Source organism: Sarcophilus harrisii, chromosome 1, assembly GCF_902635505.1.
Source record: "Sarcophilus harrisii chromosome 1, mSarHar1.11, whole genome shotgun sequence".
Lineage (NCBI taxonomy): Eukaryota > Metazoa > Chordata > Mammalia > Dasyuromorphia > Dasyuridae > Sarcophilus > Sarcophilus harrisii.
In genome coordinates, this window is record NC_045426.1 from 699,500,076 (window position 1) to 699,527,586 (window position 27,511).

At 42.4% G+C, this 27,511-nt stretch overlaps 1 protein-coding gene across 6 annotated transcripts in view; it reads left to right on the top strand.

Moving 5' to 3' along the window:
• WSCD2 (WSC domain containing 2) overlaps nt 1-27,511 on the top strand; it is a 142,620-nt gene that overhangs the window by 16,373 nt on the left and 98,736 nt on the right. For 2 of the 6 annotated variants that reach the window (XM_031948743.1, XM_031948738.1), the window contains exon 1: nt 8,633-10,919. The exons of 1 other annotated variant lie outside the window; for it this stretch is intronic. The gene's annotated coding sequence lies outside the window, so the exon portion shown is untranslated. Of the gene's footprint in view, nt 1-8,632; nt 10,920-22,703; nt 26,660-27,511 lie in introns of those variants that run through there. 3 more of the 6 variants (XM_031948739.1, XM_031948740.1, XM_031948742.1) reach the window with 3 other exon arrangements.

The following is a 27,511-nucleotide window of genomic DNA, read 5'->3' on the forward strand; positions in this document are numbered from 1 at the left end:
TAATTAATTTGGGGATAATATTTGAAGTGGGGAACAGAGGAGGTTTCACAAAGATGGTAGCATTTGAGCTGAGCTTTGACGAAGTGGAGATGAGAAAGGAATTTAAGTCACGGTGACAGCCTCTGTGAAGGTGTACAGTGTGGCAGCTTTTGTGTTTCACACCCAGGCTAGATGGTTCATTCTTTGGGCGATTCTTCCATGTTCTGATGGTGCCTTCTTCCCTTCCATCTACCACCACATAATTTATATTTTTATATTTATATTTTATAATTTATTTATAATTTAATTAATTTATATTTATATTTTGTACATATTGAAATTATTTAATTCTTTGTTCTCACTGTACCTAACATAAAACTTTACATGCCAGAAGAACTTGATCAATGCTTTCTAATTGGCAGATCAGATTTTATTTCATAAAGTGAAATATAAATAGGCATAAATCTGAAGTATTGCCTTTAGAGTCCAAAAAAAAATCAAATACACAGATTCAATATGCTAGAATAGACAAACATTTATATGAGAAAGATCTAGAGGTTCTAGTAGACCATAAGCTTGGTGAGGAAAGGAAGACTATGAGTTAACAGAGTGTCAAAGGAATATCCTATCTGCCAGGTACTGTGATAAGTGCTTTTTACACATATATCTCATTTGATCCTCATAATAACCATATAGCATAGGTGCTATTATTATTCTCACCTTTTTAGTGGGGGAAACTGAGGCAGACAGAGATGAATTGATTTGTTCAGGATCCCAAAGCTGGTAAATGTCTGAGGTCAGATTCAAATTCAGGTCCTACTGATCCCAGGCCCAGTGTTCTATCTACAGTGTCGACACAAACAACCTGCCATTAACAAGGAAGATATAAAAGGTAATATATCTGTATATCTTTAACAGAGACTGTCCCCCATGCCTTAAACTGCTTACTTTCACACCTCCACCTCCTCAAAACTCAGCTCAAATGCTACTTCCTTTGTGAAGCCTTGTCTGCTCCTCACTTTATGTATCATCCCCAAATTAATTGATATTTATCTTGAATTTATTTTGTATTTGCATATATGTGTCTGTACTATTTCCCTTGATAAAAACCTAAGTTCCTTGAAATCAGAGATTGCTTTGTGTTTTCAGTGTCTAGTACAATGCTTGGCACATAATAGGTGCTTAATATTTTTTATTGATCGACTGATTAAGATTCATAGTACTCATAAGGAGGTGTGTGTGTGTGTGTGTGTGTGAATGAGTGAATGATAATCTTTCTGAAGTCAGAAAACATCTAGAGTATTATGTTCACATCTGGGCAACACCATTTAGGAATGCTAAAGCTCAGAATGATCTGAGGCTGGTAATGGAAGTTATGGACAACAAAGGGGACTTTCAAAGCTATATAGAGAGGGAAAGGAGGCTTAAAAGGAGGCGAGGCTCTTTGCTTGGAGTGGATGAGTCAATGATAACTAACAACAAATTGTAGACAGAGCTGATTTTGTCTTTTTTTTCTGCCCAAGAAAATTATGTTTATGCCAGAAACTTCGGCACCAAAATGACTAACAGGAGGTTGATAACCAAGATAAGCAATGAAATAGAAAGAGAGCACTCACCTGCCCTTGATGAATTTAAGTTGTCTGGTGCAAATGCCTCTGGCCCTGAAAAAATTGATAGATGTGATGGCTTAACCACTGTTTGGTGATATTTGAAAGATGATAAGAAATAAGAGGAAGCTCAAGATTAAAGGAGGGCAGATGTTGGCATAATTTTTTAAAAAGGAAAAAGAAATGAGTCTGAAAACTATTGGCCCACAATCTTGACTTCCATTTCTGGGAAAAGTATAAAACAGATCATTAAAGAGATAGTTGGCGAACATTTAAAAAGGGGTTGGTGATTATAGGGAATCAAGCCTGGTTTCATCAATTATTAGCAATGCCAGATTAACCTCTTTTCTTCTTTGGATGGAATTTTGAAAATGATTGTGGAGGGGAAAGTTATGCTTATTTATCTAGATTTTAGCAAAGCTTTAGCAAAGTAGTTTAACAAAATTATTCTGGACAAGAGAAGATAGAATGCTATGGAGTAGACAAAAATACAACGGAATGATTTCAGAATTGGTCGTATGGACACATCCAACAAGTAGTTGTTAATATTTCAGGGTCTAGTGCAGGGGTCCTCAAACTTTTTAAATAGGGGGGCAGTTCACTGTCCCTCAGACTGTCGGAGGGACAGACTATAGTCAAAACAAAATTTTTGTTTTGTGGGCCTTTAAATAAAGAAACTTCATAGCCCTGGGTGAGGGGGATAATCGTCCTCAGCTGCCACATCTGGCCCGCGGGCTGTAGTTTGAGGACCCCTGCAGTGGAATATCTCAGGGATCTGTCCTTGGTCCTGTTCTAATCAATATTTTATTCTGATGAGGGGAGGTGATCAGATTTGCAGATGACTCCAAACTGGGAAGGACAGCCAACACAGTGGCAGATTAGAGTGTTGGTTTGGGTCTAATAAGATTAAATTTCATGTAATTAAATGTCAAATCTTGGGCACAAAAAAAAATTAACCGCAGAAATACAAGGTGAGGAAGGTACAGTCAGATGTGAATTGGTCTGAAAAAAATCTGTGGCTTTTTAGTAAGTGGAGATCTCAAGATGAGTCAGCAGTGTAACAGGAAAACCCAAAAAGCTAATGTGACTTTGAGTTGCATTGAGAAAGGCATAACTTTATACATGTTAGATGTAAAATATATTTTAACATGTATAACAAATTGGATATTGGAGTGCTTGCCATCTTGGGAGAGGTAGGGGGAAGGAAGGGAAAATCTGAAACACAAGGCGAAGTAAGGGTCAATGTTGAAAAAATTATCCATGAAAATAAAAAGCTTAACAATTAAAAATTAAAAAAAGAGAAAGGCATAACTTCCAAGAAAGTGGTTCTGATAGTCCCACTATATTTTGTTCTCATCAGACCTCACCTGGAGCTTGTTGACTTGACAATTGTATTGTGTTTTAAGTGCCACAGTTTAAGAATAGCATTGATAAGTTGGGCTGTTTAGAGGAGGATAATAAGTCAGTGAAGGACTTTTAGTCCATGCCAAATGACTATCTGTTGAAGAAAAGGGACATGTCTGGTTTGAGCAGGAATGACTGAGAGGAGGTGGGGTGATAGCCAAATATTCAGGTTTTTTAAGACTGATTTTGTTCTGTTTAGTCCCAGTGGGAAAGTTTCAGAGGCAAATCCAATTTCAGTCACAGAAAACTTCCTGACAATTGGAGCTGTCTAGCGGCAGAATGTGCTGTATTGAGGGGTCGGGGCTCTTTCTCCTTGAAGTTCTTCAGGCAGAGGCTAGACATCCCCATGTCATGGAAATGGTGCTGGGGATGCCTTTTGTGTAGGACTAGAGGGTGAATGAGACAACTGCTGAGGAGATCTTGCAAACTGAGATTCTATGATCCCAAGAAATTGTTTTTGGCCCTTCCAAGGCTTTTGAGTATGTGTTTGTGATGGTTTGAAGGGCTAAAGGTTTGTAGTTAGTTTCTAAAGGAAAGACCCTGGACTCCTTGAGTTACAGTGGCAAACAATAGAGAAAACAGCCTTCTGCTGGAACTGCCTTAAAGTGGAGTATACCCAATCAATTTAACAATCCTGGTCTATGGCTCAGCTCAGCCATCTTGAACAAGTCATTTCCTTCGCCAAGAACTTGGTTTGCCTACCTGTAAAATGAAGGAGCTATATTCAGTAGTCCATAAGGCTCTTCCCAGTCCTTCATTTTGTGGGCACACTCATTAAGACATTTTCTATTCTAAGGACCCTGCCATCAACTCCAATATTTTACGGTGACACAAGATTTTATCTCTTTATCCTCCATTTCCCACCCAGCCCAAGCTTCACCTCATCCTTTTGTTCTAGAAAATTGTCTTTCATCCCATCCTGCTTTTCCCACACACTAACATTCTCTCCACTCAGACAAGTGCTGAAACCCTGACTTCCCGATTCACATCATGTCTTGGAAACATTTTCTTTGGTATTTAGCTAATTAAATAGGAGCATTTGGTTTCCGCCTACAGATGACTATAAGCGCACGTGTGTGCATAACAGAATGGGCTTGGTGAATAGAGCTGACTTAATAGAGCTGCTAGACCCTCACAGGCTCTGCCCTGCTCCACCAACTCACTGAGGAAGCCAACTAAAGGTCACTCTTGTTTTAATATTAGCTCTTCTTTGGAAGCTAGAAAGGACTTGGGAGATGATATTCTCAGTCCTCTTTGATGAAGGGGCTGATGTTCAGAGATGGAGAGAGATGTATCCAAAATCACACTGAGGCAGGACTTCATGGCAGAGCTGGGACACCTGAACCCAGTGTGGGAGAGTGGAAAGAGTGTTTGATTAAAGGCGAGTGGACCTGGGTTTAAATCCCATTTCTGCTGTTTGCTATCTGTGTGACCTTGGGCAAAGTCTTTGGTTGTCAGTTTCCTCATGGGCAAAACGAACAGGTTGGAAGAACAAGTTGACCTTCAAGTTCCCTTTAAGCTCTAAATCTGGTTTGCTATAGTTCAGGACTTTGGCCAGTGACCCAGGCTGCCTTTTTTGTCTAACCTTTCTTTTGCCTACTAGGCAAATCTTTCTGAGATGTCAACGTTCTTCTCCTCCCCTCACATCAAATGTCAGACATCCAAATGATCCTAAGCCCTCAGCACTTGGAACATGTGCAGTCTGACTTTCTCATTTTTACAGACAAGGAAACAGATTCAGAGAAGGAAAACCCATCCCTGGTATCACACAGCAGAGTCAAAATGAGGACTCTAGTCTCTCAACTTTTAGTATTTTATTCTCATACTCATACTTCCCAGCTCTAGAGGTGGGAACATGATGAAATCATGAGATTCTAACTCTCTAGAGCTGGATCTTGCAAGTAGTCTTTTGCTGGGAGATGCCATCTTCTTGATCTTCCTTATTTCTCTCCTCTCCTCTCCTATTTTACCTTCTCTTCTCTTTCTTTGTGCATTTTTTGTCTCTCCCTCTATTATATTCCCTCTGTGTCTCTGTTTCTTCATATCTCTCTCTCTCTCTCTCTCTCTCTCTCTCTCTCTCTCTCTCATTTCTGTTTCTATCTCTCTGTTTCTGTCTGTCTGTCTCTCTTTTCTCATTCAGACAGAGGATCACAATCCTTGCACCTCCTTCCCTGGAATACTAGGAGGATTAATTTGTGACTATTTGCAAAGTGCCTTTTGAAGAAGAAAAGTGTCCTGTGTATTATGATAATACCCCTTTACTCTCACACAATGCCTTTCATTTTCTGCTTCCTCTGCCCATATTAATAAAATAAGACTCACAACATACCTGTGAGACAGGAATTAATTTGTATTAGTCTCTTAGTCATTCCCCAGTTCCTGGCCTGCAGCCATTCCCTCTGTGGGCTGGGATTGTTCTGGATGCCACATTCTGGGGAGCTTTAAGCCAGGGACTTACTGTCTGGCAGGGATGGAGAGAAACTCTTAAGGAGGGATTCGGGTTTAGGAGCCCAAAATGGAGGGAAGGGACACATTCTGTAGGGGGATTCTCTTTAGAATGTACATGATCATAAAGGTGCTTGCTTTCCCTGCCCACTGTAATTTTTCCTCTAGACCCTCCCTTAGTGCAAAACCCACCATGACAGCCACCTTCCCTCAACAAACTACAACGGGCTCCTGTTACCTCTCAGATAAAATCAAACTACTGCTGGACACTTAAAGACCAACTTCCCAGCCTGACCTCTTCCTACATTTTCAGCTTCTGACACCTTTGTAGTGGTTGTTGTTCAGTCATTTTAGTCATGTCAGACTCTTTATGATCCCATTTGGGGCTTTCCTGACAAAGACACTTGAGTGATTTGCCATTTTCTTCTCCAGCTTATTTCACAGATGAGGAAATGGAGGCAAATGGGATTAAGTGACATTTTTGTGACCTTATTTGAGGTCTTCTTGACAAAGGTACTGAAGCAGTTTCCCATTTCCCTTTTTGGCTTATTTGACAGTTGAAAAAACTGAGTGAAATAGTATTAAGTGACTTATCCAGGATCATAAATCCAGAGGCTGGATTTGAACAGATGAAGATGAATCTTCCTGATTTCAGATTCAGTGCTCTATGTACTATGACACCCCCAATAGTCTTCTCCTGACACTTCTACTTCCCTCCACATAATCTTAAGATTCAGCTTCTTTGGTCTTCTTTGCTATTCTTCCTCCACATGTATATGTTGCCAGGTTGGCGAAGATCCAAAACTAAGGTGAGGCAGCTGAAGCCCTGTCTCAAAGCACTGAGATACAGGGGGAAGCAAGAGCACTTGCAGCATAGGAATAAATGACCTTCATTCCTAGGAGACAAGAATAATCATATAAAATATATTGATAGTTATGAGATGGCAATGAGAAGTCCCACTCCCAGACGAGCCCCCCCCCAATATCCTTCCAGCAGTATTGGAAGACATTTCATACTCTGCTTGATGGAAAACTGGGCAGGTGAGGTTCTGAGGATTGGACAGTCTCGTTCAAATTGACCAGGCAGTTCTATGGGAAATGTCTGGGGGGAGGGGAAGGAAATGTGTGCAGTAACATATACAAGGTGTCCAAATCTGATATTCTCTGTTCTAGGTTCTAAGGCCTCTCCTAATTCTGTCATTCTCTGTTCTAGGTTCTAAGATTCTTCCCAGCTTTGCCATTCCCTGTTCTAAGGCCCCTCCCAGGTCTGACATTCTATTATCTAAGATCTCTTCTAACTCTGACATTTTTTGCCCAAAGTTCCCACCCATATGTGACATTTCCTGTTCTAAATTTTAAAGTCACTTTCAGCACCAGTGTTCCATGTTCTGTCAATGTTATTACACCCACTGGCCTTTCAGCTCTAAATCCTAGGACACTGTCTGGCCTGCCTCTGAAGCCTCTGACAATCCCAACATTCTATGTTTGAAATATGTCATATTTCTCATTTCCCCTTCCTCTGACTGTCCTTTCTTCCCTCCCCAAAGTAAGACAAAGCTTTCAGTCAATACTTTCTCTTGCTCAGTGGCAGTTTTAAAATAGAAAGTGCATTAAATTAAAAGTCAGAAGATCTGTTTTCAAATCCAATCCTTGTCGATATATTATCTGTGTGACCTTGGACCAGAGCTTTCCTTTTGGGCTCAGTTACTATTCATTCTAACCCAATCCATTACTCCAAGTAGGCTGGGCAGTTGGGCCATTTCCAGAGGCTCACCTTGCTCCCTCTACTCAAAATAAAAGCTCTTCCCCTCTCCATATCTCTGGACAGATATCAGATGTCTAGCTGGGAGAATCCTATGAAGGAAGGGAAATCAGAGTATTTAGAATTAGAAAGAACCTTAAATATCTTCTAGCTCAACCTTTCATTTTATGACATTAATGATATTCTGAGAGAATTCAATGACTGTTTGTTGATTGTTGATTTACCGATGGAGTATGAAAATTGAAGCCCTCAGAGATGATTCGTTCCAGATATACAGCAGGATGTGAACCCAAGACTTAGTGTATTTAGTGATAAACCCTTTTATTTTCAGTGGAGGAATAGAAAAATAAATGCTTGATAATTTAAAAATTAATTAAAACAAAAAATTTAAAATCGTATCCTTGGATAAGTCCCAACTGTGGTCAAAGAAGGCCTTGGTGTTCTGGTTGAAGACTCTCAACATTGGATGAGTGCTCATTGCTGATCTCCAAGGCAGGTAATTCCATCCCCTTGACCTAAATCTCCCCAACCTTCAAGTGGAGCCCGGGAGAGGAAAATTGGCAGGAAAACGAGGCGGGCCGATACGTGATGTCCTTCTCAGCCTTGAATCCCTTTGATAACATGCCCCGAAGCCTTGCTTTCCTGAAGCCTGGCTCCCATCAAAGTCCGATTCTTTGGTATCTCTCCTATTTATCCAAGAACAACAAATCTTCAACATAATTCAATGAGCATTTATTAAACACCTACTATTTTCAAGGCCCTGTGTAAGGTGCTGAGGCTCCTCAATAAGACCGGAATTCCCTCCTTGTAGGAGCCCACCTCCATCAGTTTAGATTATCACCCATCTGTGACTTTAGGATCCTACAGATAATAAGAATAGGAGGCAGGATTTGAACTCAGGGCTTCCTGGCTCCAAGTCCAAGAGTCCATTGGTTCTGCCAAGCAGACTGTGTATCCTAAGGCAAAGCAAAGACAAAGTAAAGAAATAGTCACGGCACTCCTGGAGCTTGTGCAAGGAACGCCATGTTTCTTTGCCAAGATGATGAAGTACAAGGCTGGAAGAGAGAATATTGGACACTTTTGACTCGGGGCTCTGCCTCTGAAGGGAAACCCAGGGATGCTCTGATAGGTCATAAAAAGATGATTCTGGACTTGAAGAGCCCTCAGTCCTCATGTTGTTCAATCCCTTCATTTTCCAAAGAAGGAAACTGAGTCTCAGGGACATTGAAAGATTTAGGAGTCATTAGGTAGGGCAGTGGATAGGGCACAAGCACTAGCGTCAGGAAGATGTAAGTTAAAATTCAGCCTCAGAGATGTCCTAGCTGTGTGACCTTAGACAAGTCACATTCCTGCTGTCTGCCTCAGTTTCCCCAATTGTAAATGGGAATAATAACAGCACCCACCAACCAGGGTGGTTGTGAGGATCAAATGAAGCAATATTTGTCAAGTGTTTTGCATGCCTGGCACATGGTAGGTGGAATAGAAGTATTAGCTCTCATTAACATCCAAGGTCATACACATAATAAATATGAGGGACAGGATTTGAATTCATGTCCTCTGACTAAAATCAAAGACTCTTTTGGTTCATTCTACTCTGCCATAGATGGAGCTGAATGGCTCCTGAATGGCTTCTGCAGATTCAATGATTTGATTTCAAGCTGAAAAGAACTTTTTGCCTTGAATTTCATTAACCAACAAGCTGATGGGATAATAAAGCAGAATGCTATTTATTTTGGCATTCAATGCTTTTGCCGAAGGATGAGAGGAAGAAGTACTCGGCAAGAGTCCCTCCAGCCCGAAGCCAGATGCCCATCTGAACCAGCAGGAGATCTGTGGCCCACAAGGACCAGCTTTAGAAGCAGGGAAGCCCAGCTGTTAATGCACAGGCCTTTCTGCGGGAGGGGGAGTCCCTGGGAAAAAAATCAACACATTAGTTATTTAATCCACTCTTAGTTGTTTAAAAGCCCCCCCATCTCTTTGCATTGTAGTTTGATGGCCTGCGGGTTATTTTTAACATTTATTAGAGGATTTTGGAGTTGGTTAATTACAGGAAGGGGTTTTTTTTTTTCTCCTGTTTTTAAAAAAATGAATTCTGTTTTGATAAGATAAAATTAAAAGCAGCGCCAGGGAAACTACACCGAACACTTTGATTCTCTCCTTATGGCATCTGGACTGATTTAGATAATAATTAAATGCTCTATTTCCATTCTGCCTTTTCTTTGCAAGGTGTTAGCGGCGCTCGGCAAACAAGCTCTGTCTGAGGCGGCCCACGCTGAGCCAGCTCAGGAGAAAGGCAGAAATCCTCCGGGAATGGGCCCCTTCACGTGGGGAACCTCAGAGCAGCCCGGCAAGGCCCCGGCACCTGGCTAACGCCACACCGTGTGGGCCAGGGCTGAGTGACAAGATAAACCCAAAGCAGGGCTTGGGGGCAGAGGACTAGGGCCAAAATTCTGCAGGCCTCCCTTCCCTGTATGGCCAGCACATTGAGCCTCTGCCTTCTCTTCTGAAAAAGAGAAGCTCGACTAGATAGAAGGAAGGTCACGAGTTTTCATCAAGGGCCCACTATACGTCAAGCACTGTGTTAAGACATTTACACATAGAGAGCCTCAGAACGATGTTGTGAGGTAGGTAGATGGTGCTGTTATCCCCATTTCAGATGAGGAAATCGAGGCAAACAGAGACTAAGTGACTGGTTACAACTCTACCTACTACGTGCCAGGTACTGTGCTAAGACCTTTACACCCAGTGAGCCTCAGAACAACATTGTGAGGTAGGTAGATGCTGCTGTTATCCCCATTTTACAGATGAGAAAATTGAGGCAAACATAGGTTAAGTGATCAACTCTATAGCAGCACTGGAGTGAGACAAGATAACATCTCTTAACATTCTCTGTTCAAAAGTCCCTTCTTGTTCCTTATGTGGAATTCTCATCGCCTTCTAAACCGAATCTTCTGTGTTTTCATCATTCTAAGCCCCTTTTCTTTTGGGGTCCCCGTTGCCTATCCTGTAAAAATATAGACATTGGATCAGACAGAGCTGAAGCCTCTTCAACTTGGAGGTTCTTGGTTTGCTTCCAGAGTTTTGCGGTCCCTCCCGGCTCTGTGATGGGGTGTTCTTTTCCCATCTATGGCGTTCTTTTCTATGATGTTATTTTCCAAGGAAAGCAGTTCTCCAGCTAGAACAGGCCATTCCCTCCCAGAAGCTCATTTACATACGGGAGGACTCCCTGGGCTCGGGCTTTGTTCTCCTAACACAAAAGGCAGTTGCTGGGAGGATACAATTAGCCCCTTTCCTGGCAGGAGAAGGATTACAGTTGATTCACCCAGAAAGCCCTTTCAAGTGCCCCATTAAAGGAAACCCTAAGACCGGAAGATAAGATGGCGCAGATGGACAGGGTCAGGTAACAGGGATCCTTGTGTTTGGCTCTGGATTGGTTTAAATGAAGCCTGAGACGATAGCGCCGAAGGGTAAGGGAATGGCAATTGGGTTACGGGTCACGGTGGCGGGATTCCATCTTGTCGAGGGCAGGATTTCTTTGGGTCGATTGTGCCGAAGCCTCCCCTGAACGGCCCCGGTTCCTGCCTCCCCCGAAGACTGGAGGCGTGCTGATGGGGACGTGGCAGCTTGGCTGGAAACCTTTGGTTCCTATGAGTGAGGAACTGGAGAGACTGGCTTTGGAAGGCAGCCAGGATGAATGGAAGGAGCAGGGGTACAAGAGACAGGTAAAGTACCTGCTGGTGCCTTTTCTGGGCCTCGTTTCCCCATCGGTCAGGTAAGAAGATGCGTCTGGGTGACTTCTAAGGTCCTGGCAAGCCTCTATGTCTTCAAGACCCTTCTGAAGCTTTCAGAGGAGTTAGAGTAGAAGGAATTGTAGAGGTTATATGAGCCATCCCTGGCTATAGGGCTGAGGAAACAGGCACAGCGAGGGTAAGCATTCCATCCGAGGTCACACAGGCCAGGCCTGGAACCCCAGGGCAGCTCAGATCTTCCTTCTTTTGTATTGTGAGGCACTTCTAATAGGATTTTCTATTTATTTTCTGAGTGTCTTTCCAGTTCTGACCTTCCCTGTTCTAAGGACCCCCCCAGCACTGACATCCCCTGTTCTAAGGACCCTCCCAGCCCTGATATCCCTGTTTTCAGGCTCCTCCTGCCTATGACATCCCCAGCTCTAAGGCCCCTCCTGGCCCTGACATTCTCTATTCCACAGTCCCTCTCAGCTCTGATATCCCCTGTTCTAAGGACTCTCCCGGCCCTGACCTTCCCTGTTCTAAGCTCCCTCCCAGCCCTGACATCCCCTGTTCTAAGGACCCTCCCAGCCCTGATATCCCTGTTCTCAGGCTCCTCCTGCCTATGACATCCTCTATTCTAAGGATCCTCCCAGCCCTGACATCCCCAGCTCTAAGGCCCCTTCCCGGCCCTGACATTCCCTATTCCAAGGTCCCTCTCAGCTCTGACATCTCCTGTTCTAAGGCCCCTCCCAGCTCTGGAATCCTGATTTCTTTGAGAATTCTCCTTGACAATTTCCTTGGAGAGGAAACTCTCTGTTATTTTGAACAGTCGGTAACCTGCTAAGCCAAGGTCATCTGTTCAATCCCTGTCCACATTGATTAGCTTTGTTTATCTCTAGAGCCACAAACTGCCTCCCCCAAACTCTACCCCAGCCCATCTTCCAATATGGATGCCCTAAGAGTTGCCGGGCAAAAGAACAGAGACATTTCCTGAAATTCATCCTTGTTGCTTATCCAGGTCTTCAAGGCGTCTTTGGGCATATTTGATTCACTGCTGGTGCTTCTGCAGGGCCGGGCACTGTGCTGGGTGCAAGGAAGGGGTGAAAAACTAAGGGCAGACCTTGTTCCTGGCTTTGGGGGCTACCTTACTATTGGAGGGATATAGCATTATTCAGATAAGCACAAAGGAAGTAATCTGAGGAGGGAGGGCCTGTTCATGATGGGTCAAAGAGGGCAAGCTTGCAGAGGAGAAAGTATTGAGCTAATCCCGGAAGGAAGGCAAGGATTCTGACTTGAGGAAATGAAGAGGGAGGGCATTCTAGGCAATGGCTTGGGCAAAGGCACACAGATGGGAGATGGAGTCTGACATCTATGGGATAGAAACTATTGAGTGTGGCTGTGAAAACAGAGTTTGTGAAGGGAAACAAAAATAATAACAATGTGAAAGTTAGATAGGGGTCAAGTTCTAGAGGTTCTAGAGCGCCAGGTCAAAGACTTCAATGATATGTTCTACTGGATGCTAGGGGTGCCACAGGGCACAGAGCACTGGGCTTGGAGTTAGGAAAATACATCTTAAATTCAACTCCAGCCTTAGATATTTAGTAGCTATTTGACCCCAGGAAAGCCACTTTACTCTGTTTGCCTCAGATTCCTCATTTGTAAAATGAGCTAGAGAAGGAAATGGCAAGCAGCGTCAGTATTTCTGCTAAGAAACCCCCAAATGGAGTCATGGAGAGTCAGACAGGACTTAAAAAACAATAGAACAACAAATGATATATCATATATTATTATATATTATTATGTGTTTTATAAACAGTAATAGCATATAGTGGATGGAAAGCAAGCCTTGGGGTTAAGAAAACCTGGGTTCAAGTTTTACCTTTGACATGTCCTAGCTGCATGACCCTCTGCAAGCTTCCTAACCACTCTGTGCCCCAAGCAACTTCTTAAGACTAGATATTGCACTTAAAGTTCCAAGTTGTTTTGGTAGAAAATGTTTCTTCATCAGGAATTTATTACACTGTTGAAATCCCAGATCTAGCCCCATCACCCACCAGGGAGCTGGTGAACATTCGTGAGCAGGGGAAGGAGAGAGGGAGATTATTTTGGGTACCCATGGGCAGAGAACGGGGGAAACCGGCATCGGAGAGACTGGGCTGGGCGGGAGCAGCCGAGGGCTCGGACGGGGCGTGTTGGCCTCGTGAGTGAAGAGGGGAGAGAATCGGAGAGTCGACAAGACTAGACGACTAGTGTATGGGATGCAGGCAGGTGGTGAGATTATTATCCACCTTAGATCCAGCCTCTCCCTGGCCCTGGTAAGGAGGGGAAAGAGGGGACCACCCACTGGAGTCAATTCCAGCTTCCTCTTGGATGCCAGCAGAGGAACGATAAAAAGGCTCCAAGAAAAGCCCCCACCCGAGGCACTGTGTTAATATACCGGGACACATCTCTCTGGACTTTAATTATTTAGGGCAGTGTTGCTGAGCAGGTGCATCTCTCTCCTACAGCATGGAAAATTAATAGAGACCCAGGAATCGGAATCTGCCCTGTGGCCTTTTTTACTTTAAATTTCTTGCTAAGAAGTGGGATGAGACCAGTGGGATTTGGGGAGAATTATCAGGCCTGTGGATTAGTTTTGTGAGAATCAGTGGAGAGCTAGCTGTCTGCATGCTAGATAAACAATAGGGAACCTTATGGCGAAGAGAATTTCTCCCCTCAAAAGAAAACACAGCTCCCCTAAGCTTAATTGAACACCTGAGCTGAAGTCTCGGAAGCTAATTCAGTTCCTTCTAAGTTTCCCCCTGCCTCACCCACCTTGTGAAGGTGACTCTGTCATGGGGGTAGAGGAGAGAGTGTTGGAGAAAAACAATTAATTAATTAATTAATTAAAGCTGGATATCCAGGAGACACTTTAAATTCAATATCACCAAAGGAAAACTCATTATCTTTCTCCTTAACCTTCCCCATCCCAAACTTCTCTAGGACCATTCAGGGTATCATCCTTCCAGTTTTTTAGGCTCCCAATCTAGGAGTTGGACTCCTCACTATCTCTCACCCTCCCAAATCCAAGATGGTACCAAGGTTTGTCACCTTGGAATCAGAAATCAGAATCAGAAAAAGCAGGTTGAAAATCTGCTTCTGCCCTGTGTTAATCAGTCAATCAACACATTAAGAACCTAACATTCTAATGGGAGAGACACCCAGCAGATATATATATGTGTGTGTGTATATATATATATGTATATATATATATATATATACAAGTGTATATATGTATGTATGTATCTATACACATACACAAAATATGTATATATACATACATACACACATAGTAAACTATAGATTTATAGAAAATAATTAACAGAAAGAAGGCACTAGAATTAAGTTGGGCTGGGAAAAACTTTCTGTAGAAGGTGAGATTTTAGTTGGGACTTAAAGAAAGTCAGGGAGGTCAGTAGTCAGAAAGGAGAGAGAGGGTTCTAGGAATGGGGGACAGCCAGAGAGAAAGCCCAGAGCAGAGAGATGGGGAATCTTGTTTATGGGAGAGCCAGGAGGCCGCTATCGCTGGATGGAAGAGGATTTGCTGGTGAGTGAGTTGTGAGAAAATTGGAAAAGTATGAGGGTCTAGATTATGAAGGGCTTTGAATATCAAATAGAGGATTTTTATTTGATCCTGGAGGGATAGGAAGTCCCTGGAATTTATTGAGTGTGGCAGGGGAAGGGGTGATATGATCAGACTCACATTTTAGGAAAATCTCTTTAGTGGATGAATGGAGGAGGGACTGCAGTGGGGAGAGACCCAGAGCATAAACTTCCCCATAAACTATGACAATAATGCAATTGTGAGGTGGTGAGTCCTGCACTAGGATGGGAGCAATGTCAGAGGAGAAAAGGGGGTATATTTAAGAGATGATGAAAAAGCTGAAATTGACAAATCCTGGTACCATCTTGGATTTGGGAGTGTGAGAGATAGTGAGGAGTCCAGGATAACTCCTAGGTTGGGAGCCTAAAAAACTGGAAGGATGGTACTCTAAATGGTCCTAGAGAAGTTTGGGATGGGGAAGGTTAAGGAGCAAGATAATGAGTTTTTCTTTGGCGATATTGAATTTAAAGTGTCTCCTGGATATCCAGCTTTAATTAATTAATTAATTTAATATTTTTCTCCAATTACTTTCAAAACAAAAAAAATTTACATTTGTTTCTAAAATTTTTGAGTTCTACATTCTTTCCCTTATCCCCATCCACAATTAAGGCTATATTGAATTTAAAGTGTCTCCTGAATATCCAGTTTTATTTATTTATTTAATATTTTCCTTCAATTACATTCAAAACAAAAAAATTTTACATTTGTTTCTGAGGTTTTTGAGTTCTACATTCTCTCCCTTATCCCCATCCACAATTAAGAAACCATCTGTGAATTTATGCAAAACATTTCCATAAAAATCAAGTCGTGAAAAAAGAAAAACATAGATCTCTCACCCAGTTTGTCAGCAGAGGGATTGGGAAAGGAGAGGTAGATTCGAGAATCAACATAGAGATGGTCATTAAATCCATGGGAGCCAATGAGTTGTCAAGAGAATAAAAAGAGAAGAGAAGAGAGTCCAGGAAAGAACCCCAGAGGACACCTGTAGTTAAAGGGCATGATCTGGAGGAAGATCTAGAAAAGCAGACAGAGAAGGAACGGTCTGAGAGGTGGGAGCAGAACCAAGGGGCTGTTGTTGACTTTGAGCAAGACTCTTTATCTCTTTCCTCATCTGTCAAAAGGAGATGGCCAAGTCTGCATTAAGCAAGTCATTTGCAGCATTTAAGGAGCTATAAAAACATGAGTTGTTGCAGAATTTGTTTGTTTGTTTTGGAATTCACAATGCCTAACAGAGTACCTGGCATAGAGTAAAAGCTTAATAAGGTCTAGATGGACTAACTTCCTTAGAATGCTTCAGAGTTTGAGGACATCCCAATTATAACTTGTAGTCTTAGAAGTTTTTCTGCCTTCCCACTAGAATTCTGGGGGCTTGGGAGCAGGAATCCAGCTCCGTAGGATAATAATGACCTATTGATTGCTCCCATCGGCCAGATCACATCTCCTCTCTTTGGTTGTAGAAAGCATTTTCCCCTTCCCAAGGTCAAAGTCATTCCTTCCAACCACTCCCTGGAGTCTCTTTGCCTCTGCCCCTCCAATCACACTGGCCCAGACAATGAGAGCAACCCCCAGATAAGGCTGTCATCAATCCTTTTCCATTGGCGCCTTGGTTGATCTGAGGCCGTTTTCAATGGAGACATTTAACAGAACCTGGTCCCCTGAGATTTTCCATACAAAACTTCCAGAAGGATAGAAAGTTGGAGGTGGAAAACACAAACATGCACACATAATAAAAAAACAAAACCCACACTTTCATTGATTGGAGGAGACAGATTGCTTAACACAAGACATCTCCTCATCTCTGATTTCAGGGGGTTTGCTGATTGCTTCTTTCCAACTCATTTTCCTTCCCCCTCAGTGGCCCTGCTCCGAGACAGCGCCCCAGAGAAGACAAACTGGAAGGTCTGTTTTCTCTGTAATGATTATATTTCCTCAGGCAGGGGGAGTAGGGTAAGAGGTACAGCACATATAATATGGGGCTGGACAGGGCTTTTGTCTTCTGCACAGCCAGGCAGGCTTAACAAGGCTTCCCACTGTTCTTCTTGCCAATGAATGGAGAAAGGACCAATTCCCACAGGCTCAACCTGTAGGCTGAAGGCAATCTGATTACCGTGTTCTGGGCCTGAGAAAAATGGCAGTGGGTGTTGGAAGGAGGGAGGCAGGGTAGAGCCACGGAAGAGGGGATGTGGGGAAATGACTTTCTATCCCAGCCAAGATGGCTGAGGCCGATCCAATCAGAGTCCAAGGATTCCTGTTCTGAAGGTTGATGTGGCTTGTGATCATCGTGACAGGATTGGCAATAGCAATGATGATGGTACCCAGTAGAGCAGACTAGATAAGTGCTTTCATGTAGAGGAAGACATGGATTCAAGTCTGCCTTAAAACATGTATTGGTTATGGGACCTTAGGTAAGTCACTTACTTCTATCCGTTCCATTTTCCTCATTAGTAAAAATATTTCTTTTCTAGATCTTCACAGCTTTAAATAGATGGGCATCAAATATGGTCAAATATTATAAAATCTTTCAAAACCTGCTCATTTGACCTTGGAGTCACTGAGCTCAGTCAATCAACCTCTTATAGAGCTGAAAGGCGCAGTCCCAGAAATATCAGTGTACTAGAAAAGATCTAGAATCAAATCTAGTCTCTGACATGGTGAACCCCTGTATTTCACTGAGTCTCAGTTTCCTCATTTATAAAAATGAGAATAAGAGTATCTCAACTCCTTAACTTACAGGGTTTGGGTTTACTTTTTGTTTGTTTGTTTTTGATGAGGAAAATGTTTTTGTAAACTGTCACATGGAATAGTGGATAATCATAAAACCTGGATTGACGTTCTACTTCTAGAATATACTGATTCTGTGACCTCGATTAAGTCTTTTAACCTCTCTATGTTCCAGTCAGTTCTAGGTCTTTAATAAGTGCTAACCATCATGGAGAGAGAGATCTTTCACTAGGAGCTCTCTATAAAATCATGAGTAGAAAACAAATATTCTTATTATATTTATATTTTTATACATTATTGCTTCTATATTTAATATAGATTAGTTTGATTATAGCAGGTATTTATTTATTTTTTTAAATAACTTTTTATTGACAGAACCCATGCCAGGTTAATTTTTTACAACATTATCCCTTGCATTCACTTCTGTTCCGATTTTTCCCCTCCATCTTTCCACCCCCTCCCCCAGGTGGCAAGCATATAGCAGGTATTTATATCACATTTTAAAGTTATTTTTACAAGGTGCTTTTTATCCATGAGCTCCTATGATCATCAGCATGGCCATCTCGATAGGTAGAAGCTGTAGGGGTTATTATCCATATTTTGCAGAAAAGGAGATTGGGACTCAGAGAGATTTGGGAATTAATAGATTCTGACTCACTGGAGTTCTTGAGAAAGAAGATTTCCATAAACATTTATTAAACATCCGAAACTCTATGCTGCGTTCTGGAGATGCAAAGATAAATGTGGCTTGATTCCTTCCCTTAAGAAGCTTATATTCTAATCAGGAAGACAAAATGTTTGCAAATGTATAGCAATGGGAAGAAGGGCTGGACCTGTGATTTCATTTGTGTATGGAGTTTGCATGTGAAAAAACTTTTCAGTACAGATCTATACCTTTTTTTGCAGTGCAGACCCTTGCAGAGTTTGCAGGAAGTAATTGACTCAGAGTCACATAGGGAAAATGTGTCATGGGAAGGATCTGAACCCAGATTTTAGCTCTGAAGCCAACTTACTATCCATTATGCAATATGGTCTTTCTGTAGAAAAATATATGTTATCTAAAAATATGTATTTGTGTGTGTATGTGTGGTATATGTGAATATGATACATACACATAAAAAATAAATACCAGCTGATTTGGGGGAGGCACTAGCAGCTTGGAATTTCTGGAACGTCTCACCTACAAGATGGCCCATTAACTGAGCTTTGAAAGAAAGGGGGTATCCTAAAAGACAGAGGTGAGGAAGGGAGAACATACCAGACAGGGCAACAGCTGGTGCAGAGAAACAGAGAGAGAGTATTCCAACCTAGGCCATTCTAGTAATTAGGGGTTAGAATGCAAAGAGGCACTTGTGGATCATAAAATGCAATAAAAATTGCTTTACTGATAACGAGAGATTTAAAAAATCAATTTCTTAAACTAAAAAAAATGCAGACTCAAGTAAAACACTTCTCTCCTAGCCATCCACAGCATCCAGCTCCTTTCCAGGGGTAGGGCAACAGGTGTACTTGTAAAATCTGTGATGCTAAACCTGTCTTGTGTGTCGGACACCTGCCCCCTACACCAGCCAGCAATCGCATGGGTGGCTCTGGTCACAGCAAAATAGTGCTGTGTTCAGAGAGTCATACACAACTTTTAACACACCAGCCTCCCTAAGCTTTATGTATCTGATAAACCGATTAAAAGATCATTCAATCCACGCAAATTGATTGTTTCTTTTCTAGAGCTTCCCAGCTTTAAGCCTACGGCCATCAAATATGGTCAAATGTTATAAAACTTTGCAAAATCTGGTCATTTGACCTTGGAGGCACCGAGCTCAGTCAATCAACCTCTTATAGAGATGAAACAAATTGATTGTTAATAATAAGAATTGACATTTGTACAATGCTCTTAGATTTGCAAGATTCTTTACAGACATGAGCCCATTTGAAGCTGACCGCTGCCTGTAAGACAGGCACCGTGTTTATTAGTATTCCTATTTTACAGATGAGGAAATGGACCCAGAAAGGAAGTAGCTTGCCCACTGGCACAAAGCTGGCAAATGACAGAGGCAGGATTCAAATTCAGCTCCTTCGGACCCCAGCACTCTCTGTGACCAGAACACATTGCTTCTATTTGGGGCTAAAGTTAGTTGTGACTGGTTTTATTTACAGAGCAAGATCGAGAGCTACTGGCATTTCCTTTCTGGGAGCCACTGGGGAGGCCCTGTGTGTGGGCTGGAGATGAAATAAGAAACAAATGAGGTTATTGTGGGAAGCCTCAGTGCATGGCTGCGAGATTACCACCAGGATGCAAAGGCGATGACGTTGTTCTTGGGCCAGATGTTGCCTAAAGAATCAGCTACCTCAAGGGTCTTCTTTTACCCCCCTGTACAGACCACTCCTCAACCTTCTCCACTGCCCGTTGTGTAGAGGAGTAAACTGAGGCCCGGGGGGTCCTAGGAACCAATAGCAGGGAACTTCTGAAGATGTGAAATTCAAATCCCATCCTTTTACAGAAAGGAAAAAGAAGCCTGGGAAGGTCAGGTTCCCTGTTCTGGAGATTTAGGGAGTTTAGTTTAAATGAAAAGCTCAGAATTTTGGTCACAGTTACTAAAGTCAGGACTCTCGGCAAAAGCAGACATCCTGGCATCTCTCTCTAGTTAACCCTGACTGCTAATCTTTGACTTCCATGGTGGAGGCAAAACTCATTTTTTGGAACAATTTGAGTAAGGAAATGGGATTGTATGATGGTGCTTGACCCCACCACAGCAAGAATAAGGGTTTACAAATAGGCTAATGCTGAATCTGCTGCATTTACTAAGAAGGTTAGTCTTGCGGGACAATGGAGAGGGTTACTTTTGGCATCAAAAGGACCCCAAATTTTGCCAATCGCTAGGTGACCCTGGGAAAGTTAGTCCCCCTAAAATGAGGGAACTGGATTTAATGAGTCTTTTCCAGCTCTGGCTCATGATTCTGTCTCACCATGTCTGATGAATCTACAAAAAGCCTAGCTTAAACTAAAGAACAGAGAATCAGTCTATTTTTCTCAGCAATCCTGTGAGGTGTTAATTTTATCCCCAATTCCCATATGAAGAAACTAGAGCACTTGATGTATCAACAACACAAATTAAACAGCTCCTTCCTGGGAAAAGCGTGGACTTTGGAGTCGGTGACCCACTTGTCTGTTTTAGTATTATAGTCAAGGACATGTCCTAAATGACCCACACCCTGGAAACCGGCCAAGACGTCAACCATGGCGCCAACTGCTGCCCATTTCACTGTTATGCCCTTCCATCTTCCATTCATTCAGCTTAATATCAACTATTCCACATTGTCCAGACCACCTTTGAAAGAGAGAAACAAGAAATTACTCCATCCGATCAGAATGCATCATTCCGATTTCCTAAACATTTCCACTAAGGCCTCTAAACACCAAACACATTTCTAAAGACATTTTGATTTGTACAAGTTTTCTTGGGCTAGAATTAATAAGTATTTGCTAGTGCTTTTTAAAATGAAGAGACAGGTGACCTTTAGAGCCAAATCAAATAGGTGGATGAAGGAAAACAATCAGTGGAGTTTTATTTTTGTCCAGCTCTTGATTGCTAGTATTCAGGCCTTCTTATTTCTTTTATTTCCTCCTGGCCTGCCTTTCAAACATTTTACTAATCAATAAAATAGTAATCATAAGAAGGGAGAGGGGAAGCTATTTCTTGAGTCAAGTTAAAACAAAGTTTCCCAATAACCTATTGATTCACTTATCCCTATTCTTCCTGTTTACCATGATAATAAAAAGTAATATGTTTACTTTCTATCTCAACATACTTATATTGATATTTAAATATAGTCTTAAGCTTACTTGAATGCGATTTCCTTTACTTTGCTGTTCAGAGTTTTTCCATGGGATTTAAAGCGACTAAAATTTTAACTGGAGGAACATACTCCGAAGCAAATGAGAGGAAAAATGGAGAAATTTAAAATAATGATCTGCAATATGGGGTTAGTAGGATTATTGCAGATTATTATAGATATTAGCAGGAGAAACAATGTCTATTGCCAGATACTTTAACTATTATTTATGTTGGGTTTTGTAAACTGTTTCTCCAGTATGGTGTACTACAATGGACAAAAATGGAGAGAAATATAGGGTTGGATATATGAGGAATGGAGTGGTGGCAGAACGGAGTTGACAGCATTGTATAACCTATGGCTAGCTTATATGCTCCCTCACAATGTCAAGGCAAAAAAAAAATGATTCCCAGAACATCGGGTGGACTATTATGAATTTATAGGAAGGCATGGATGAGAATTGCACAAGACTGGAAGGCTTGGATGGCCCGTGATCTGTATGACTGGAGACAATATCTGATAGTATCAATGACCACAGAAGCACTGGGAATTGCTCACTTTTTCCCCAGGGATCACTGCTTTAAAAGTTTGGTGTCCTTGCCTTGCAGGCCTTTTCTCCGAGAGGAGACATTCTGAAGGGCAAGGTTGCCTTCTGGGAAGAAGAAAACATACAAAGCAGATCCTTTGGATATTATCATTGGATAATCAAATTAAACTGGTCAAACATGCAAGCTTGCACTGATCCTCAAAGGCAAAAGAGGAAGCTTTACTTCTTTTGGAAGCTCCCTGATGGTGGGTAGTCTCTCCCCATTGGAGTCCATTCTATTCTTCCATTTGGGAGACCAAGGTAACCTTCCAAAATGCAGATCTGATTATGTCGTTCTCGTATGCAATCAATTTCACTGCCCCCCCCCCTATTTCTTCCAGGATCAAATATAAAGTCCTCTAGACTTTATAATCTATTCCCCTCCTCCCTTTCCAGTCCTTTTTTTTTTTTTTTTTTTTTTTTTTTTTTTTTTTTTTTTTTTTTTTTTTTTTTTTTTTTTTTTTTTTTTGGCAAGGCATTTGGGATTAAGTGACTTTCCCAAGGTCATGTAGCTAGTAAGAGTTAAATGTCTGAGTCTGAATTTGCACTCAGGTCTTCTTGACTCCAGGGTAGATTCCTTATCTGCTTCTCCATCTAGCTGCCCCCCTTCAGTCTTCTTACACCTTACATTCCACCTTGTGCTCTTTCATCCAGTGTCATTGGGCTCCTTCTTAGTCCCTGAACATGGATGTCTCCAGACATTGAGCATTTTTTCGGGCTGTATCCCAGCCCGATGGGATATATCCCATCCCTTTTCATTCTCTGCCTCCAGGTTCTCTTCAAGTCTTAGCTGAAACTCACCTTCTACAGCAAACCTTTTCTGGTCTCTTCAGTCTAGTGCCTTCTCTCTGTTAATTATTTCCTACTTATTCTGTATATCGTTTGTTTGTACATCATTATTTGCACGTTTTCTCCCCCATTAAATTGTGAACTCCTTGAGGGGAGAGACTATATTTTATATTTCTGTTTATTTTCATTACTGAGCACAGTGTCTGACATATAATTCGGTGCTTAATTTAATAAAAATTCACTGAACAATTGGGAAAAAAGAAGTACTTCCAGACAGGGATTTTATTTCCTTGGGAGAATCACAGATCTTGACAAGGAGAATGTGAGCCAGGACCCGCTAGCCCTGTCCAGTCCTTAGCACAGGAATCATCTGTTATCTCTGCAAATCCCAAAGTGGGCTGAGGATTTGACCTGATCTCCTTTGGCACTTAGAGGGCCACCATTTGTTTGGTGTAGATATTGTATCCACTGGGATACAATTGGGAAAGAGAGTAATGGAAGAAGCAGAGGATCTGGATTGTAATCCCACCTCTAATTATGGCTACTTGAGTGACATTGAGCATTTAGCCCCTCTAGGACTCACTTCCCCATTCTGCAAAATGAAATGGTGGAGGAAATGCTCTCTGAGATTCCTTCTCCTTCTATGAGTGATCCTGGGTTCTAATTCTTCTTCTCATTGCTACTTGTGAAATTTTAGGCAATTTCTAACTTGCTCTAACAAAATGAGATTCTGGGTAGAATCATCCCTAAATCTTTTCTAAGCCCTAGCAAATGGTTTCATGACAAAAAATTCATTCCCCGGTGGCAACCATTTCAATGCTGAGACTTCCCATTCTGAGCTAGCCTGGTCCTTGGATGGCACATAACTAGGCACAAACCCCTGGTCTTTCTAATCTAACCAGAACTGCCCAGACCTTTGGGTTTAGAATAAGAGGATGTGGGTTTGAATCTCAGATTTCATTTACTACCTATGACTTTGTCAGCCTCTCTAAGCTTCAGTTGTTCCTTCTGTAAAATGGAGATGGAGAAAGGAGATGAGATTTAAAGTCTTTTTCAATTCTAAATCCACGAGTGTGCAATGGGTCGTGTTAACTATTAAAGGACACCAAACAAAATGGATTAGAAAAATGGATCCAGCCCCTGAAAGCACTTACCTTCTACTGGAACATGTGACATGTAATTTGAGGATGGGGAGAGTATGAAGAATAATAATGGCTTACATGGCACTTTTAGGTTTATATAACATATTATCTTATTTGATTCTCACAAACACCAAGTCCCTGGCCAGCTCTGGGCCTCAGTTTCCCTATTTACCAAATAAGTAGACTAGATTGAACAAACAACAAGACTCAATTAGAGGACCTTCAAGGACCCTTCTTTCTTCAGGACTCTTCGTCTCTGAATTAAAACTAATGGAATAGAAGTTCCTTGAGGGAAAGACTTGCTTTATTTTTGTCTCTTTCCCTAATTCTGGCCTGATAGTTGGCATTGTAAGTGGTTAAAAAAAGGCTTATTGATTGGAAAATGAGGAGATCACAGAATTTGCTCATCAGCAAAAAAAATTCTTGAATGCATGTGGGATGGAGACCCTGCCTCCCATACTCTGAGTCACAGGATCACTATTAGGGCTCAGGCAGATCAGCTTCTGTTACTGACTCAGGTAATTTTCCCTCCTCTCTTCCCTTCAGGGATCATGTAATTGGAATCTGAGAAGTCTCTGATAGTACACTGCCATTTAGAGAACAAGTGGGGGAGGGCTTTGGACGGCTTAGGACAAGAAATAGCATCATGTCTAAGGCAAAGGATCAGAGTGTCAGAGCTGGGAGGGGCCTTAGAAGAGGGGATTTCAGAGCTGGAGGAGGCTTATAACAAAGGATGTCAGATCTGGGAGGGTCTTAGAAAAGGGAAGGTCAGAGCTGGGAGGGTCTTAGAAAGGGAAGGTCAGGGCCAAGAGGGGCCTTAGAATAGATGTCAGAGCAGGGAGGGGCCTTAGAACTGGGAAGGTCAGGGCTAAGAGGGGCCTTAGAACATTTGAGAAGGTCAGAGTAGAGAAGGGACTTAGAACAGGGAAGATCAGGGCTAAGAGGGGCCTTAGAACTGGGAAGGTCAGAGCTGGGAGAACTCAGGATGCTAATCAATTAGTCAACAAGTATTTATTAAACACCTTTATGTGCCAAGCACAGAGGTTATAGAGGTAAAAGGGTAAAAGTCCTTACCCTAAGCTTGCTTGCCTTTCCGAGAGAAGACAACATCTGCATCTATATGAGCATGCAACAGAAAAAATAAATAAAGCAAACTCAAGGTGATCTTAAACAGCTCTGCACTCACAGCTCTGGAAAAGCTTCCTGCTGAAGGTAATGGTAGAGCTGAGTTTTTAGGAAAATGCAGGAAAATTAAGAAGCAGAGGAGGAAATGATGGGAAAAGACCCTGTAGGCAGGGGAATAGTGAGTGAAGGCAAGGGGGTAGATGGTCAATAAGAGTTCTGTGTGAAGAACAGCAATAGAGCAGGGCAGCTGGAACAGAGAGTGTGTGGAGGGTAGCAAAGATAAGATTACTGGAAGGATAGGGGAGAACCAGTATGTGCAAGGCTTTGAATGACCAGCTGAGGATTTTCGATTTGATTTTGGAGTTAATAGGGAGCCATTGGAGTTTATTGAGTGAGGGGTGAAGAGTAAGGGACGGCCAATCTGGTCAGACTTGTGCTTTGGGAAAATCCAGCTGAATCCAGATTGGATCAGCATGGGGAGAGACTTGAGACAGATAGACCCACCAGAGGCTATTGCTGTAGTTTCTCCTGATCCAATATAAAACTGATCCCTTTGTTTGGGATGGTGGTATTTGTCTTGGTGTCTAGGGCTGTAACAAAGACATTGTACACCAGACTGGAAACTTGATAGATACAGCTGTTACTGATCCCCAAGTCACTCAGAAGCTGGAGGTACTGAGCCAGGTACTCTCACTAGCAAGTAACTGCACCTCTCAGAAATCCAAAGACAGCTTTACAGTTAACATGATCCCCTAACGCCTTCTCTTCTCAAGGCTGAACATCCCTAATTCCTTCAGTTAATCTATATAAGTCTGGTTCACTTTCAGCTCTGACATTTCTATTCTAAGACCCCTCTCAGCCCTGACATCCCCTGTTCTAAGCTCCCTCCCAGCTCTGCCATTCCAAGTTCTAAGACCCCTTCCAGCTTGAATATCCCATAGTACTTAGATCCCTTCCAGCTCTGAGAGTCTCTTCCTTTATGGGCCTACGTGTCAGTGAAAAGATCACCTTTGGACTCAATGAACCTAGTTTTGTACCATGGCTCTGCTCTCTCCTGCCTGTGTGACTCGGTCACTTTCCCCTGGCCTTCATTTTTCCCATCTGCCACTTGCAGGGCTTGGACAAGTACTCTTCAAAGTCTCACTGTTCTCAAAACCCAGAAAAAGAAAGTCCTTCACAATCCACCCCGGTGAGCCGTGTTCTCTGCCTCCAGTTATCAGGTCCCCAGAAGGCAGATTTAGCTGGTGTCGGGAAAGAGAGAACATTTTGAGGAGAGTTGGGTTTGGCAGGGCTCCGGAGAGGCGGCGGAAAGTCAGGGTGGGAAGCAGGCATCCCAGGCATCCTGCAGGCAGGCCTCCCTGGGAGTGAGGAGGGGCCCCCCTGATTCCTGAGGGCCTGCCCCGTGCCAACTCCTAAACCAGGATGGCCACCGGGTGAAGGAGCTAACAAGGCCCTCTCTGTCTGTGCCCTGCTAAGGTTTCAGCAGACCCTTTCATCAGTCAGCAGCCCTGAGAGGTCTAGCACCTCCAAGCCTGCTCTGTGATCTAACTGGCTCTAGGGGTGGAGAGGGGTGAGGTCTCTGATCAATGGGCCCTCTTGTTAGGTGGGGAGCTGGAGGCGGGGAATAAACTCTGGAAACCCTGTGACTCTCTTCTTTTTTTCACTCAAGGTATTCTCAAAATAGCCTTGTCTGTTTCTGGCCATGGTAGGACTGACTGCCAAAGAAAACCCTGTAGGTTTGGATTTGGGGTGTGGGCCTCTGTGAGCGTGAGTGTGTGTCTGTATGTGTGATTGTGAGTGTGTGTGTTTGTGTGTATGTGTGTGTAACATTTCTTTCAACTCAGCCTTCTCCTCTCTCCTCTCAGTGTTGGATGGTCCCTTGGAATCCCTTTAGCAGGTTTGTGTTAAGGACTGGGGCTCATGTCCCCACTTCTAGAATAACCTTTTAACATCAGGCTGTAAGAATGTTAGATACCAATTCAGGAGAGAGCTGTGGCCAAATTCTACCTCTAACGCTTTGCTAACCCCGAGATCACGGGCAAAAGCACTTCTTCAAGACTCAGTTGCCACATCTGTAAAATGGGGGTGAGGATGATTACAGTATTAATCTCATGGGAGCAGAGGGAGCTAGGTCTCTATGACCTTAATCAGAGGTGATTACAGCATTTCACTTGGAATGGGGAAGACATGGTGAAATCCTGCCTCAGACACTTACTTTCTGGGTAATCCTGGGCAAGTCTCTTAAATTTGTAAGTCTCTACTTTCTCATCTATAAAATAAGGAGATTGGACTCAGTGATTTCTAAGGTCCTTCACAGCTTTAAATTTATGCTCCTATGATTGATGAAGTTTTGTGAGGATTAAATGTGATACTGAAAAACAGTTTTAAAACCTTAAAGGAGTTCTGTGAATGTCCTGTTCTGTCCTCGCCCCCACTCCCGTAGGAATGTAAACTATCTGAGGGGAGGAACGATTTGTTTTTTTACTTCCTGTCCCTAGCAGATCCCCAATAGCTGAGCATTGAAATGTTGTTGAATATTATTTATTATTATTATACTTTATGCATTATTACTGTTGTAATAATAACCCCCCTCTTTGCTTGTGCCCTTCCCTCAAAAAATTATGTGGTGTATTGTATACTTATGTATCTCTTGTAATAGCATATAAGCTCCCTGAGGACAAGGATGATTCTGATTTTGTCTTTGGCTCTCCTTGATGATGTTATCCAACATGCTCATGGCACTTCACCA